Below are 13,351 nucleotides of genomic sequence, written 5' to 3'. Positions count from 1 at the left end.
GGATGGCCCCTCTCTTCTGCAATTGTATTGGATTCCATAAGAAGGGAATCTTCAAACTTCCCAGCTTTACCAACTGAAGAGAAAGGTCAAGAGTTGTATTTTGGATCAAGTTATAGATCCCAATATGAGACACTAGTAGTGTGGTCAATATTCCCTAATGACCATAAGAATCAGATTACAAAGAAGGTAGGAGATCTTACTATCAGATTGGATGTTACAAGGTTGAGTGACACATCTACAACACAAGTAGTGTACAATCGAGAAGTTGTTGACAAGCTACAAGATGATAAAGTAAGTTGAAAACTGTCAATGAAAAATTGCTTGCTGAGGATTTTAAGGTGGTGTCACTCCTTCCTTCTCCATATGCTAGTTCTACTTCTTCTTCTGCTTCATCTTTCCAACCATTAGATGATGGAGAGAAAAGAGTCAGTGATTTGCTTGAGGAGAATAATAAGGTTGTTTCACTCCTCTCTTCCCCATATGCTAGTTCTAGTTGTACTTCTAGTTCTCTTGCTTCATCATCTTCCCTGCCATTGGTTTCAAATCAACATGCTTCAAATTCAGTTTAAGAGATATAGGCCCTCAAGGATGAAGTGGCAATTTTGAAAGGTGAGCTCAAAAGAAGCAAAGAGGCTCAAAAAAGGTCAACAAATGATGGAGAAAATAGAGTGATTTTCTTGGGGAGTATAATAAGGTGGTGTCACTGTCAAACCCTTTTGAATCCCTATCACTGGTGTCAGATCAATATGTTTTAAGTGAGCTGATTATAAAACCACTAGACCATGTGACATCCAACATCATTGGCAGTGCTAAAAAGTTTTGGGAGTAATAAAAAAATTGATATATACAATCAAAGTCCATGAAGAGGCACAAGTGATATTTATATGCTTCCAAAAAAGTTGGTCTCCTCAAGTTAAATTTCTAGAACTCTTTCTTGATCATGCAAAATTTATTGATAATAGTCTTAGTTCCATTTCACAATTTTTTGCAAAATTTGATGAGTTGGGAAGCATTCTCCATGCTCATGAGTATTTTTATGTCTTTTTAATTAAGTTGTAAAAAACATATGAAGAAATGTCAGTACTAGTAGATGAGATGCTTGCTATTTTGATAGAAGAAGGTAAGTTGGTGAAATGTTCTTATTGGAAGACTGATTGTTTCCTTACTATTTGTCGCGCAACTTGCAGAAGTAATAATGATGGCATTATAAACTTGAACATGCTAAATGTTACACTGGACAAGCTTTATTGAATTGAACATGTAATGAGAAATCTTTGTATTGTTGCGAAGATAGTGATAGGGCATTTAGGTCATGGTAGTTACATTGATCATGTGACAATGGTCAATCAATTTCTCCAGCCTGAAGTCTAGAGAGAATTTGGAACAAAACAAATTTTTCTATTTCCTCCATTGCAATTGTAATTTTTTGTTTGAAAGCGAGCAACATATGTTTATGTAATTATACTTTTATAATAGCAATAGCATAAATTATTATTTGTTCTCATGCTTGGATCTCAATATAACTGATTTCATCTTATTTATTTTACAAATAGTTTTCAAGACATATGAATAAATATAAACAACCATTTTTGTAAAACGCAGCCTAAATATAAAAAATGGGTTTCAGTTTTGTATTGTTTTTCCAATTAATGAATACATAGAAGTATTTCTAATTTACAAAGAATAATATCTATATCGATTTCAAAGCCCAAATAATAAAAATGGGTTTCAATTTTGTATTGATTTTCCAATTAATTATTGCATAGAAGTATTTCTAATTTATGAAGTACAATATCTATTTCAAATTAACAAATTTACAAATTACATTTTTGGCCCCTGGCAATTGCTGGTCCCTACAAGTGGATCATCCAATTAGCTTTTGTAGCATGCTCCACTGTTGCTTTGGTGGAGTTGGAAGTTGTTCTAAATTATTATATCTGACTTGCAAATCTGTTGACAATTCATAACTGATAGTGAAAATTGACATGAATGTAACAATGAATTATTCATTCAATGATATCAGTGGTTTGATAGAATCCAAAACTTTTGCCTCATCTACATTCGGAGGAATATGATCCAGATCATTCCTCATCTTCTCCTCCATATTTTTCTATAAATAAAAATTGTCAATGTATCTCTCAGATGTGTCAAAAGGCTGTGGCAAACCAAAATTTGTGAATAATTCAACTTTTTCATGTAGGTCCTATTACAAGTGCAGTTGTCGTTGCACCAAAAGATTGACCTGTTAATGCCTGATACAACCACTAGACTTATAGAATCCATAGGAGGCGGTTAAGCCATGTCACAAACCCAAGCACTACACTACACAACACAAGGAGACCAAGGGCTCACACCTTGCAACAATCCCCCCAATACAAGCGAGGGGTTTGAACTTGTGACCAAGCTCTAATACCACTTGTTACAAGTGTGATTACTGTTGCACCAAAAGATTGACCTGTTAATGCTCGATACAACCACTAGACTTATAAAATACACAAGAGGTGGTTAAACCATGTAACAAACCTGAGTGTTGCATTGTATAACACAAGGAGACCAAGGGCGTACACCTTGCAACAGGTCTTGCATGTTTTTTTCAACCTGATCCCGAAATACCTTAGTTTCATGTAGATTACAACATTTATGAATCATATTTGGCCTGTTCATGGGCCTAGGTGGGATATTCTGTCTATTGGGCATCCACATGGTCATTTAAATTGTAAGTGGACTCCACCAAAAGAAGGGTGGTTAATGACCAATTTTGATGGGGCATCAAAAGGAAATCCAGGAAACTCTGGTGTAGGGGTGGTTTTCTGGGATTGGTAAGGCAATATTTTAGCTTAGGGTACCAAACAATTGGAGAGAGGCACAAACAATGCTATTGAGGTACAAGTAGCACTCTTAGCAGTTGAGTGGGGTCCAAAATATGGTTTTAAAAAACTACATTTGGAGGGTGACTCATTGATAATAATTAATGCTATAATCAAAGGAGATACTCAGGCTTGGATGCTTTTGATTATGGGAAAATCAGGTTTTGAAGGGGCCCCAAAACCCTTTACAAAGGAACCATAAAAGATAAAAGCATTAAGAAACTAAACGGGATAGACAATGAAAAAACCAGCAAAGTACTGGATAAAAGCCAACACAAAAGTCCAACACTACCAACAACAACCAGCAAAAATAGAAAAAAGACAAATTACATTATGTTTTTAAGGGAACTAGCCAATTTCTTGCTAATCCATTGCATTTCTTTGATATTCTCCCTAAGAATTGGGATTTCCTTTGAAGAAGCCAAGGCAACCTTTTTCAAACTTGCCTTGGTCCTTTTAGCCGCACCTCCAGGAGCACTATCCACATTCCCAGCCTCAGTAGCAACCTCTTCAACATAAGGGTCCACAATAGACTTGGTAGGGCTGGGACCATCAAGGTATTTGGCTATTTCCTCCATGTTCCTGGTCGTAGAGTTGAGGATCTTCAGAATCAAAATCAGGAAGTTCTTCATGGCAGCCTTCCCTTCCTCCAGCTTGCTGATCTAAACTTCTAGCTTCTCCACCTTTTCATCCATTTCCTTTTTCCATTTCTCTAGGTTTCTTTCACCTTTCTGTCCCTACTCTTCCTGATGTTTAGCCTTTTTTTCCATTTTATTAATTCTTTCATAAAACCATCTATCGAAACCCAGACGAGCATCAGACTGGTTCTTAAGCTTATCTAGGATAAGCATACTAGTATTCATCTCATCACCAGCTCTATCCTTTTCCATGCTCTTATCCTCCTTATCCTTATACTCAGGCTTGGATGTTAAATAAGTATATTCAGATGATAAAAAATGATTTGAATTATTTTAATGACTTTAAAGTCACTCATGTGCAGAGGGATAGAAACAAAGAAGCAAATATATTATCAAAATGGGCTTGCATGTTTGAAGTTGTACATGAATTCCAATTAGAGGATTTTCGCAATTTGCTGGAGGATGACATGGGCAAAGACTTTATGAAAATGGAAATTTCAAGAATGGTGGATGGAGGATGCATTGGATGAGGAACAAGGTAGTTGGCATGATACAAAGGAGAAGTTATTCCCGAATCATACAAACATAAAAGGAAATAATACTTGGACAGAGTATTGATGGTTGTGCATTTATGATCTTGGCCTTTGGCAGCGGTGTTGGATTTTGAGTTTGAGTAAAGTGCTTAGTGCATTGATAGCCATAATGAGTGATGTTTGCCTTATATTTCCATTTTCATTCTTTGTTCTTGCAATCACTATAAGAATTTGCAGAGAAAAGAGATTGGGGTATTAGGGTGGTGACACTGTAGCTAATAATTATGGAGGCTTGCTTCACTTTCAAAATAGAAAAGAATCTTGTGCCATTTGTGGGGAAGGTGTCGAATAGGTGTATTCAAGGCCTCTTCCTTCACAAGGATGAAAGATTGATAGAGGCGGTGAAGCTTCTGATGGGAGAAGACATTGTCCATATTAGCCACAGATACATGACTAAAATGGAAATATACTCTTTAATTGCTGCTTGGGGACTTGAATTTGAAGATACGATGGCTAAGGTGAAAAATGTGTTGAATGATTTAATTGTAGAGGATTACTTGGGTGATATGGAATCCATTTTTGAGTGGGCTATCCTAAGAGTGGGCATAAACATATCGGGAGGATCGATTGAACATGTGAACCCTATTCTGTTTGTCCATTGGCCAGAGGATGACATGAAAGAAAGATGCAAAGCTTTAACATGGAGAGGTTGGGAGGCTTTTAAAACTTTTGTAGGGCTGCTGTGGGTAGAAGAAGCCCTTCGCATGGTACATAAAATTGCTAGGGTGGAAGTGGGATGAGAATTACGACTGAGGACACACAAGGAGGAGGTGGTGCAAATTCTTGCTAGGTTCAATGAAGAACATGGAAATGCCAGTTGAGAACTTTGTTTGCATTAGCCTGTGTTTATAGTTTTTTAATTTCAGTGTTAAAAAAATTGTATGTAATTTTTGATCTTTGTCGGGCTGATAAATTGCCCCTAAAACTATTTCGTGATGCTTAGCTATAATATGCAGTAGTGACTAGGCGATTCAGGGATATTTTTTTGTGCATGTTTTGGAAGGGATTTTTTGATAGATGTTTGGGATGGTGATTCTCAGAACTATGTACTTTTTTGTATTGATATATTAATAAAATAAAAAATTTATCACCGACCAAAACAAAACATTTATGAATCATATTTGATACCTTTATTGAAGCATCAATGCAGTTCTAAATATCTTTTGATGCCAATTCACTATCGCTGCCTATGTAGAGTTTTTGCAGGATTTGACGAACCTTTTTCTCTTCTGATTTCAAGTCTCTGTTGTCCATGACATATTTTTTGAGCTTCTTATAATGTTCCATCAGATTTTCCAACAATGAAAAAACTAAAATAATCGATTGGTCATCTGCATTATCCCCCCCCAAATATTTTGTTTTATACGCATTGTTGTTTGACTACATACTTTAGATGGTATTTTTCTACAAGACTCATTTACCTCTCATTCTTTCATTACAAATGCGGTCAATTTTTCATTAGCCTATTTCAAACTTTCATTGCTAGTTTGTAATTGACATCCTTTTTTACTGGCTTCATCCATTGCGGCATTGGCTTGCACCATGTTTGGTTCTATTTATTTATTTTTTCTGTGGGCTCTTTCATTTTCATAATTCTTATTCATTTCATCTAACTTTACCTTGTGATTACTCAGTTTCACCTATGCCTAATCATTATCTTGGCTTGAAGATGTAGAGCCATATTTTGTTATCATGTTCCCTAAATCCTTACTCTTATTTTTTGCTGCTTTCCTTTGTGATTTCTCATTTGCTAGGTCTGCCTTCAACTTTTCTATTTGAGTTTGCAATTGATTGTTGGCTCTCTCTAGCTTTAGCAATGACATGTAGACCACTTGGTTGTTTTTTTTTGAGACATTTATTTTGTTAGTATTCTTCATTCCTAAAAAATCCATTTGGACAATGCTCACATCATATTCAGATGGATCCATCTATTGCTCTAGTTTATTGTTAACTATGGGCACTAAAATCGTGTACTCTATGGTTTCTTTATTTGGGTTAAATATAGGAAGCACCCTGGTTGTTGCAAGCTCTGATGTTTTAGTAATATTCTCTAACAATTACTTCTTTCCTTCTTTCTAGATATCTCTTTTTTTTCATCTTAGCTTCAAATTGTGTGCGATCAAAACCTTGGATTGCTGAAACAATCAATTGCTTGAATGGAGAAACAAAACTACTTGCAGTCATGGCCATACTAAAAAATGTACTTGGAGGGGTGACTTTTGGAAATAATTCCTTTCAAATTTGAGCTTCCATAATCTTTTACTTCTTTTTAATGGTTTGTTCACTGAGATTCTGTAGTTGTTTAGTCTCATGTAGAGTTGATCTCTTCTAACTATCAGTGTGAGGTTGTGGAATTAAAGTTTGAGTTTAAACAAATTGAACCGGTCCTTCTGCCATTATTTTCCCTTTGGCATTTTTACTTTTAGATTTTTCTGGTGCTCCAATTCCACTTTTATCATGCACATCTCTATGGGTTACTTTTGGTACATACAAAATTCCTTGTCCACTAGATCCCAACGCAACACCATCATAACCCATTTTTTCAATAATAGCTGCCCCTGAAGAATATTTTTTGTTTTGTGGCTTCATTTGAAAAAGGTGTATCCATATTTTACCTGACCAGTACCAACATTATGTTCAACAATTTCATAAGATCATCATCAATAGCTTCAACGCCATTATCAACTTCATTGGGATGATCTTTATTCCACAATTTTCTAGATTATTCATCCTCTGGGTTGTCATCAAGATCTACAATACTCTTTGGATCACCAAGGTTCTTCCTCATAGACCAAAACTCAGTGATTTTTTACCATGCCCATTTTTTTTCTTTACAAGCTTATTTAGTTTCTTTGGTATTTTTTGTATAGTCTATGATTTGGAAGCTCTTGTATAGAAAGTTTTGTAGCTATTCATTGGCATCTCTACCTTTGGTGCTTTCTATTTGTGCAATTGCATTATTTTGGCTGAGATTTGATCAAAAGAAACTCCTATCTCAACGGCTGTTTCCTCCATTTTTTTGACCTCATCCCAAGAGTTCTTGTCTTTCAATCTTTCTAGCATGGGTTTACTTTCATGTTGAATTAAAATTTCTTTATTTTTATTGGCTACAATTATTTCTTTGATAACATCACATGGGTCATATTGCCAGTGATTGACAAATTCAAAATTCAAAATTTTGAAAAAAGACCTTACAACATTGAAAGCTTTTATGTCGAATGTGAACCCTCCACATGAGAAACATAACAAAGGAAATATGGTCTTCTTATGGTATTTTTGAAAGTATATTGCATCTGTACTACTTAGTTGTCATACATATTCCAATATAACCCTCTCTGTGACATGATTGAGAAGTTTGTAGGGCTATTCTATTGGTCCATAAAATCTTAGCACAATAAAATCTTCCATTAAGTACCAATCTTCTAATTGTATTTGTGATCCCAATTGAATGCAATTTCTATAACTTGGGAAATTGAGGCATTGGAGTATTTGTAACTGCTTGATACAATGGAGCCAAAAAGTAGTGTACAAAATCTTTTTAGCTCCTTCTATTATCGTGCATTCTTATCTTAGGGGTCCACTCATATATTGGAAGTGGAACCAATGTTCTTTTTGTACCCCCATCACCATGAGTCTTATTGAATGTAATCTAAAATTTGTTGTCCATTTCAACAAACTTTTGACTATATTTCTGCAAAAATAAATAACACAAGTAGGTTGTGAACTTGAATGTCTTAGTGGAACCTCCTTTAGTCATTACAAATTATTTTTGCATGGTTTTTGCAACATGCTCAATAAATCTATTTTTAGCAAGTGGATTAACACAATTGATTTTAGACAACATTTCAAGGAGGCTTGCACCCAATACCCTATTAGTATCCAATCCAAGGAAAAATGCTAACATCGAGAAAGTCTCCTGAGCCCATGCTTTAAAAAATTTCAATACCATAAGGAGGCCTATGATCTTGTGGGAGTACAATGCCTTCCCGTTTTACTTTATTGAGAAAATCATTTTTTTGTTGTTGACAGATTCCTTCATACTGACTTGCTAGACTTTCAAGGTCAATGGGGATTACTCCAAAATCTTCTGCAGTAAACCCTAACAATTTACCAAGTTCTTTTGTAGTAATGTATAACACTACTTCCTGGCTATCTTTTCTAACGATTATTTTTTCATTGTCATCATAATTATGGGCGCAAGCCATTATGAATTCTGGGCAAGGGAAGACCTTAGACAACATCATGTGACCCAATCCACTCATCCACAGTGCCCTTCAAGTAGGGTTTGGTATTTTTTGAACATGTACCTTGGTGGCAGCCTTATTCTGAGATGAATATCTAAGTGTCTACGTAAGACAATAATAGATTGCAATATCATAAATATCATGGTACTCATCAGTAAAACATGGAGTTTTAAGTAGTTCAACATAGTCTATTTTTTTACATTCTTATTCTTTTTAAGGTTAATGCTACTGCTGGTGGTGGACATGCTTGTAAATAGACAACCCTGAACCTTAAGAAATTACAATGATAAACTAACTAGAAAGCCTAAACCTTACCCTTAATTTGAATAGCCAGAGAGGAAATTTGGAAACCAAGTCTGTTAAGAAGAAATAGAAAACCCCGCTCTCGAGTGTTGAGTTCCCACTCTCTTCTCAATATTCAAATTTATTGAAGTTGAACGAAACATGATCATGATCAGACAATAGTCATTACCACCAAGACATATTATATAAATACACATGTTAGGTAATTATTTTAATTTAATGATACCCACGTTACACATAGTGGCAATTACTAGCCTTTTTAGTATTATAATTTAAATATTGAATAGCATAGTAAAAAATAGTAGATTTATTTTTGACATTAAATATTTTAATTTTGTATTTAGAAAATATAATAAGTAGATGTATGGAAATAAATCTAATACTATAGTCTATGAAAATCTCAATTATTATATTATTATTAAAATTCATGTCAAAATAGTTATATAATGGTCTAGGATATGTAATAGTTATGCTAGTTTAATGTTTTTGTTATATAGGACTGGAACCCAAACACATCCCTCATTCAACTAGAGGGAACGGTATCAAGAAAAAAGAATGACACATGCTATGAGAATAGAGAGTTGCATGTATTAAACAACCAAAAAGTGTAGATAAAACAAACAAAATTTTTTAAAAAGCCTACAATAATGAAAAAAGTCATAAATAATTGGCACTTTCTAATATGTGTACACAACCTCCCTACAATATAGTGTCATGTTCTTGAATCTCAATTTATTAATATTATTGTACTTGATTGATCTTGACAATGTATTTTTGAGTGTGATTTCTAACATTTCAAATCTTCAAGGATTTGAAGACATCACATCAGATATATTTTTGATATAAAATCATCGCCTTTATTTAATGATTGAGTACTTAGTTAACAATCACCGTTGAAACTTTCTATAAATAGGGAGTTGGATTTAGACTGGAATCATCCACATAATGGTTTGAATGCAGTATTGATTGTTTTTAGTTCTGATAAGAGATTTTTGAGGTTAGTAAGGATGACACCATCCTATTGTTGGGGATACTATAAATTCTCCTACCTCTAATTATGTAGTTTTGGAGGAAGAGAGAGATTAATTCTATTTAGATTTAGGATGGGAAGAATAAGGTAGGAGAGAGGCTCTCAAAAAAGAGCTATGGAATATTAATGACATATTGCTCTCTTTAGATGGATTGGTACCAGTAGATGCTAATGGTATGACTTTTTGTATCACTAAAGCTACTTGTACATCTAATAAAGAAATCCACAATAGAAGCCAGTCTTACTGAAATAGGAACTATGGGGCTTTTGTTTAACTTTGGGAGCTTTGTATTAAGCATCTTCAGAGCTCTTATGTGAGTGTTGTTGAGCCGTATTTAATATCATTACTGGAGGCCTTTTCTGCCTTATTCTATTGTTTGTGGTGGTGATTCAGAACACTTGTAACCTTGGTGAGCACTTGTAGTCTTATACCATTAAACCTTTGTGGTATTCAAAGTGGAGCTGAAGGTGAAGGTGCCAATTTGAATTGAGGAGGACTATGGGGCTTTAATGCTATATTGGAAAGGACTATGGGCATGTAATATAGGAAGTCGAAGCTCTATATTAAGCATCTTTTGATGTCTTCTTAAGGTTATTCATTTGCACAATGATAAAGGAGTTGCTTTATTATTATTTACTTGGTAGGCGTAACTATTATTACTAATGTGATTTTCACTATAAATGACTAATCTTGATAGTTGATTATGATTTTGATTGTACATGACTAATCTTGAGTTTATCTTTTCAAGGTGATTTTTCATCATTTCCAATTTCAAGGCTATGCAAAATCCATAGCGGGATATATTTTTGATATGTAAGATTCATAACCTTTAATTAATGATGGAGTACTTTGTCAACAAAATTTTTTTCCATAAAGAGGCATGATAGATGGATCATCATGAGTTTTGAATTTAGTGTTCTTATTTCTCTGTTCTGATAAGTGTTCTCTTAGGTTAAAAAGTATTAACGATGATGCAAATGTCTTGCTGGGGGTACTATAAATTATCCCCCCTCTAGTTATGTACTTTAAGAGGAAAACAAAGATGAATTCCACACAGACTAAGGATGGGTGGAAAAAGGCATGAGAGAGGCCCTCAAATAGGAACTTTGGAATTCGTACGCACTTTTGAAGGTTTCCTTTCTCTGCTTCGTCCTTTATAATTCAATCCTTTTCTATCCTGATGGCTTGATCCTATACAAAGATGTTGGAAGAAGATTTTCTACCAGTAAAACTTCTTTTCTTTGCCATCCTATTCTTTTTTGATGGATTCACCTTGCCTGAAGATTAGGGAAGCAAGTTTAGTTGGTTGTCACAATATTGACCCGATATTTTGGGGCTGTTGATGGATCCCTAAACCTATTACATCTATTATGTCAATTTGTAACTCAATTGTAACTTCAGGAATGAATCATGTATCATGTAAAATTATAATTCATTATAAATACAATTAATGGTTGTGCAAGTGTTGTTTTTTGTTATTCATTTACAATAAATTGTTATATTATGTTTGTTTGTTGTAATTGTCATGTGCTTTATTTGAAACATTTATTTACTTATTCTTTTAGAGGAATTTAAATATTAGTGCCTTTCACCAAAGCATCTATGTATATTACTACATAACCATACTTATAGATCCACATTATTTAGTGGTTCACCCAAAATCACTATAATTTTATTAAAGCATTTAATTTGTTGGTAATCAAAGATCAATATTTGATATTAATCATAGCATAACAATGAATCAATAAGTCATACTTGTTATCCAACATGAATTCCAAAAAATCTTTGCATCTAATTTAACCATTTTAATATTCTACTTTAGAAGAAGCGAAAATCAGATACACATCACTCATCAACAACACAATGCAAAGATAGAACAACAAACCCTTGATTATTGATTTCATACTGTAGACATATAAAAATGACCATATTCCTAAATGAATATTTTATGTTCATTTCTCTATTTAATTAAATCTAATTTAATTAAATAACCTGCATTCCTCTATTTAATTAAGTAAATTACTCAATTAAATTCACTATACCATTTAATAGGATAAATTCATTTTATTCAATTAAAGCCCCTGTCCACTTTTTAATTAAAATCAAATTTAATTAAAATAGTTATCCTAAATTAAATAAATCTAATTTATTTAATTACAACCAAATTGAATTAAATTTAATTAAAACCTATTTTCCCTCACCCACTTGCAAAATCCTACACCTCCCACTTGCATCCTAACCCTCTTTCTAACCTCTTCTAGATTCTTCTAAACCTAATTAATTAACCCGAACCCATCCATTATCCCTTTTCCCTAAATTTGAGGAGGTCACTTCTCAAAATTGGAGAAAAGTCTTCAAAATGCATTAAAGCCTTTCTCCATTCAACAAGCTACCTTGTTGAATGCCCCCAAATTTGGAAGGACTCTTACAAATTTATCCCCAAAGTCTTCATAACCATTAATGGTTAACTCAACCCTCTTACATGGTTAAAGAATTTACATAAACTCAACCTCCATATAACCCAAGGGTCTCATCAAGCATTTATTGCTTTGACCATGGTTATCCTTAAACCTTTGCACAAGAGTTTATCCTTTGGGTAAAAGCTTTATCCAATGAATAACCCTAACTTAACCTTAACCCTTAACCCCTAGGGTAGCCATGAGGTCTTCTCAAGCATTTAATGTTTCTTACATCTCCTCTCAACCAACCTTATGTTGACAATTGTCACCATTTCATTGGTGCCAATTGCAAACATGGATTCCCGACTTTCAAACTTGGCCCTTGATTGCCTCTTTCAATCCTAACCATCCATTGCCCTATTTTTGCTATAAATAGAGCTCTCATTCCTCCATTTTCATCATCCAAGTCTTTAGCATCACACTTATACTTAAATCCATTCAAGCTTTCATATCTCATTTTATGCTCAATCATTTAGCTTCTCTTTTAAACAAGAATTAATCTAAATATGCTAATTTAGACTATGTTCCTCATCATTTAGCTTAAATCAATGAACTAATATAGTATGCTAGGATAGTCTGGTTTACTAACCTTGTAATCTTATAGCTAGTTTATTGCATTTGTAGCATCATGCATAGCTTAGGATGCATCTCATCTTAAAATCAACAAAAGCATCCCTCGTTCTTGTATTTGCCATCCCTAAACCATTTTGCTCAGTGATTTGAGAGCAAAAACATTGGTTTGAGGGACCGTACAAAATAGAGAACCATGGAACCATCCTTGGGAAGATGAGCCATACTTCATGACTCCATAGCTTGCACCAAGAAGTCCTGTGGGTGTGTGAGCAAGGCTTCATAGAGCTCTGTTTTTCACATATTGAGTTCTATTGGCCAGCTTTTCCCACATACACATACGATTTTGGAATACAACACTAGAGACAACTTGAGAAACATTAAATTAGATTTCAAGATTCCTAATTCATGTTTTTAAAAATTGAAAATAAGAGAAAAGGATAAAACAAAGAAACTAGAGAGATTCAAGCCCATCTTCCTTGATATATTGCAACATTGTGATATGTCCCTGGTATCCTTCATTGTCTAGGATTCTCCTTGCAACTTCCATTCCTATCATCCCACTCTCAAACTTTGACAGAGAATCCATGTAGGTGCCAAGATTTCTCACAACCTATGTGTCATTTGCTAGAACATCCACCATCAT

Source organism: Cryptomeria japonica, chromosome 5 (assembly GCF_030272615.1).
Source record: "Cryptomeria japonica chromosome 5, Sugi_1.0, whole genome shotgun sequence".
Lineage (NCBI taxonomy): Eukaryota > Viridiplantae > Streptophyta > Pinopsida > Cupressales > Cupressaceae > Cryptomeria > Cryptomeria japonica.
This window is presented reverse-complemented; position numbering follows the sequence as displayed.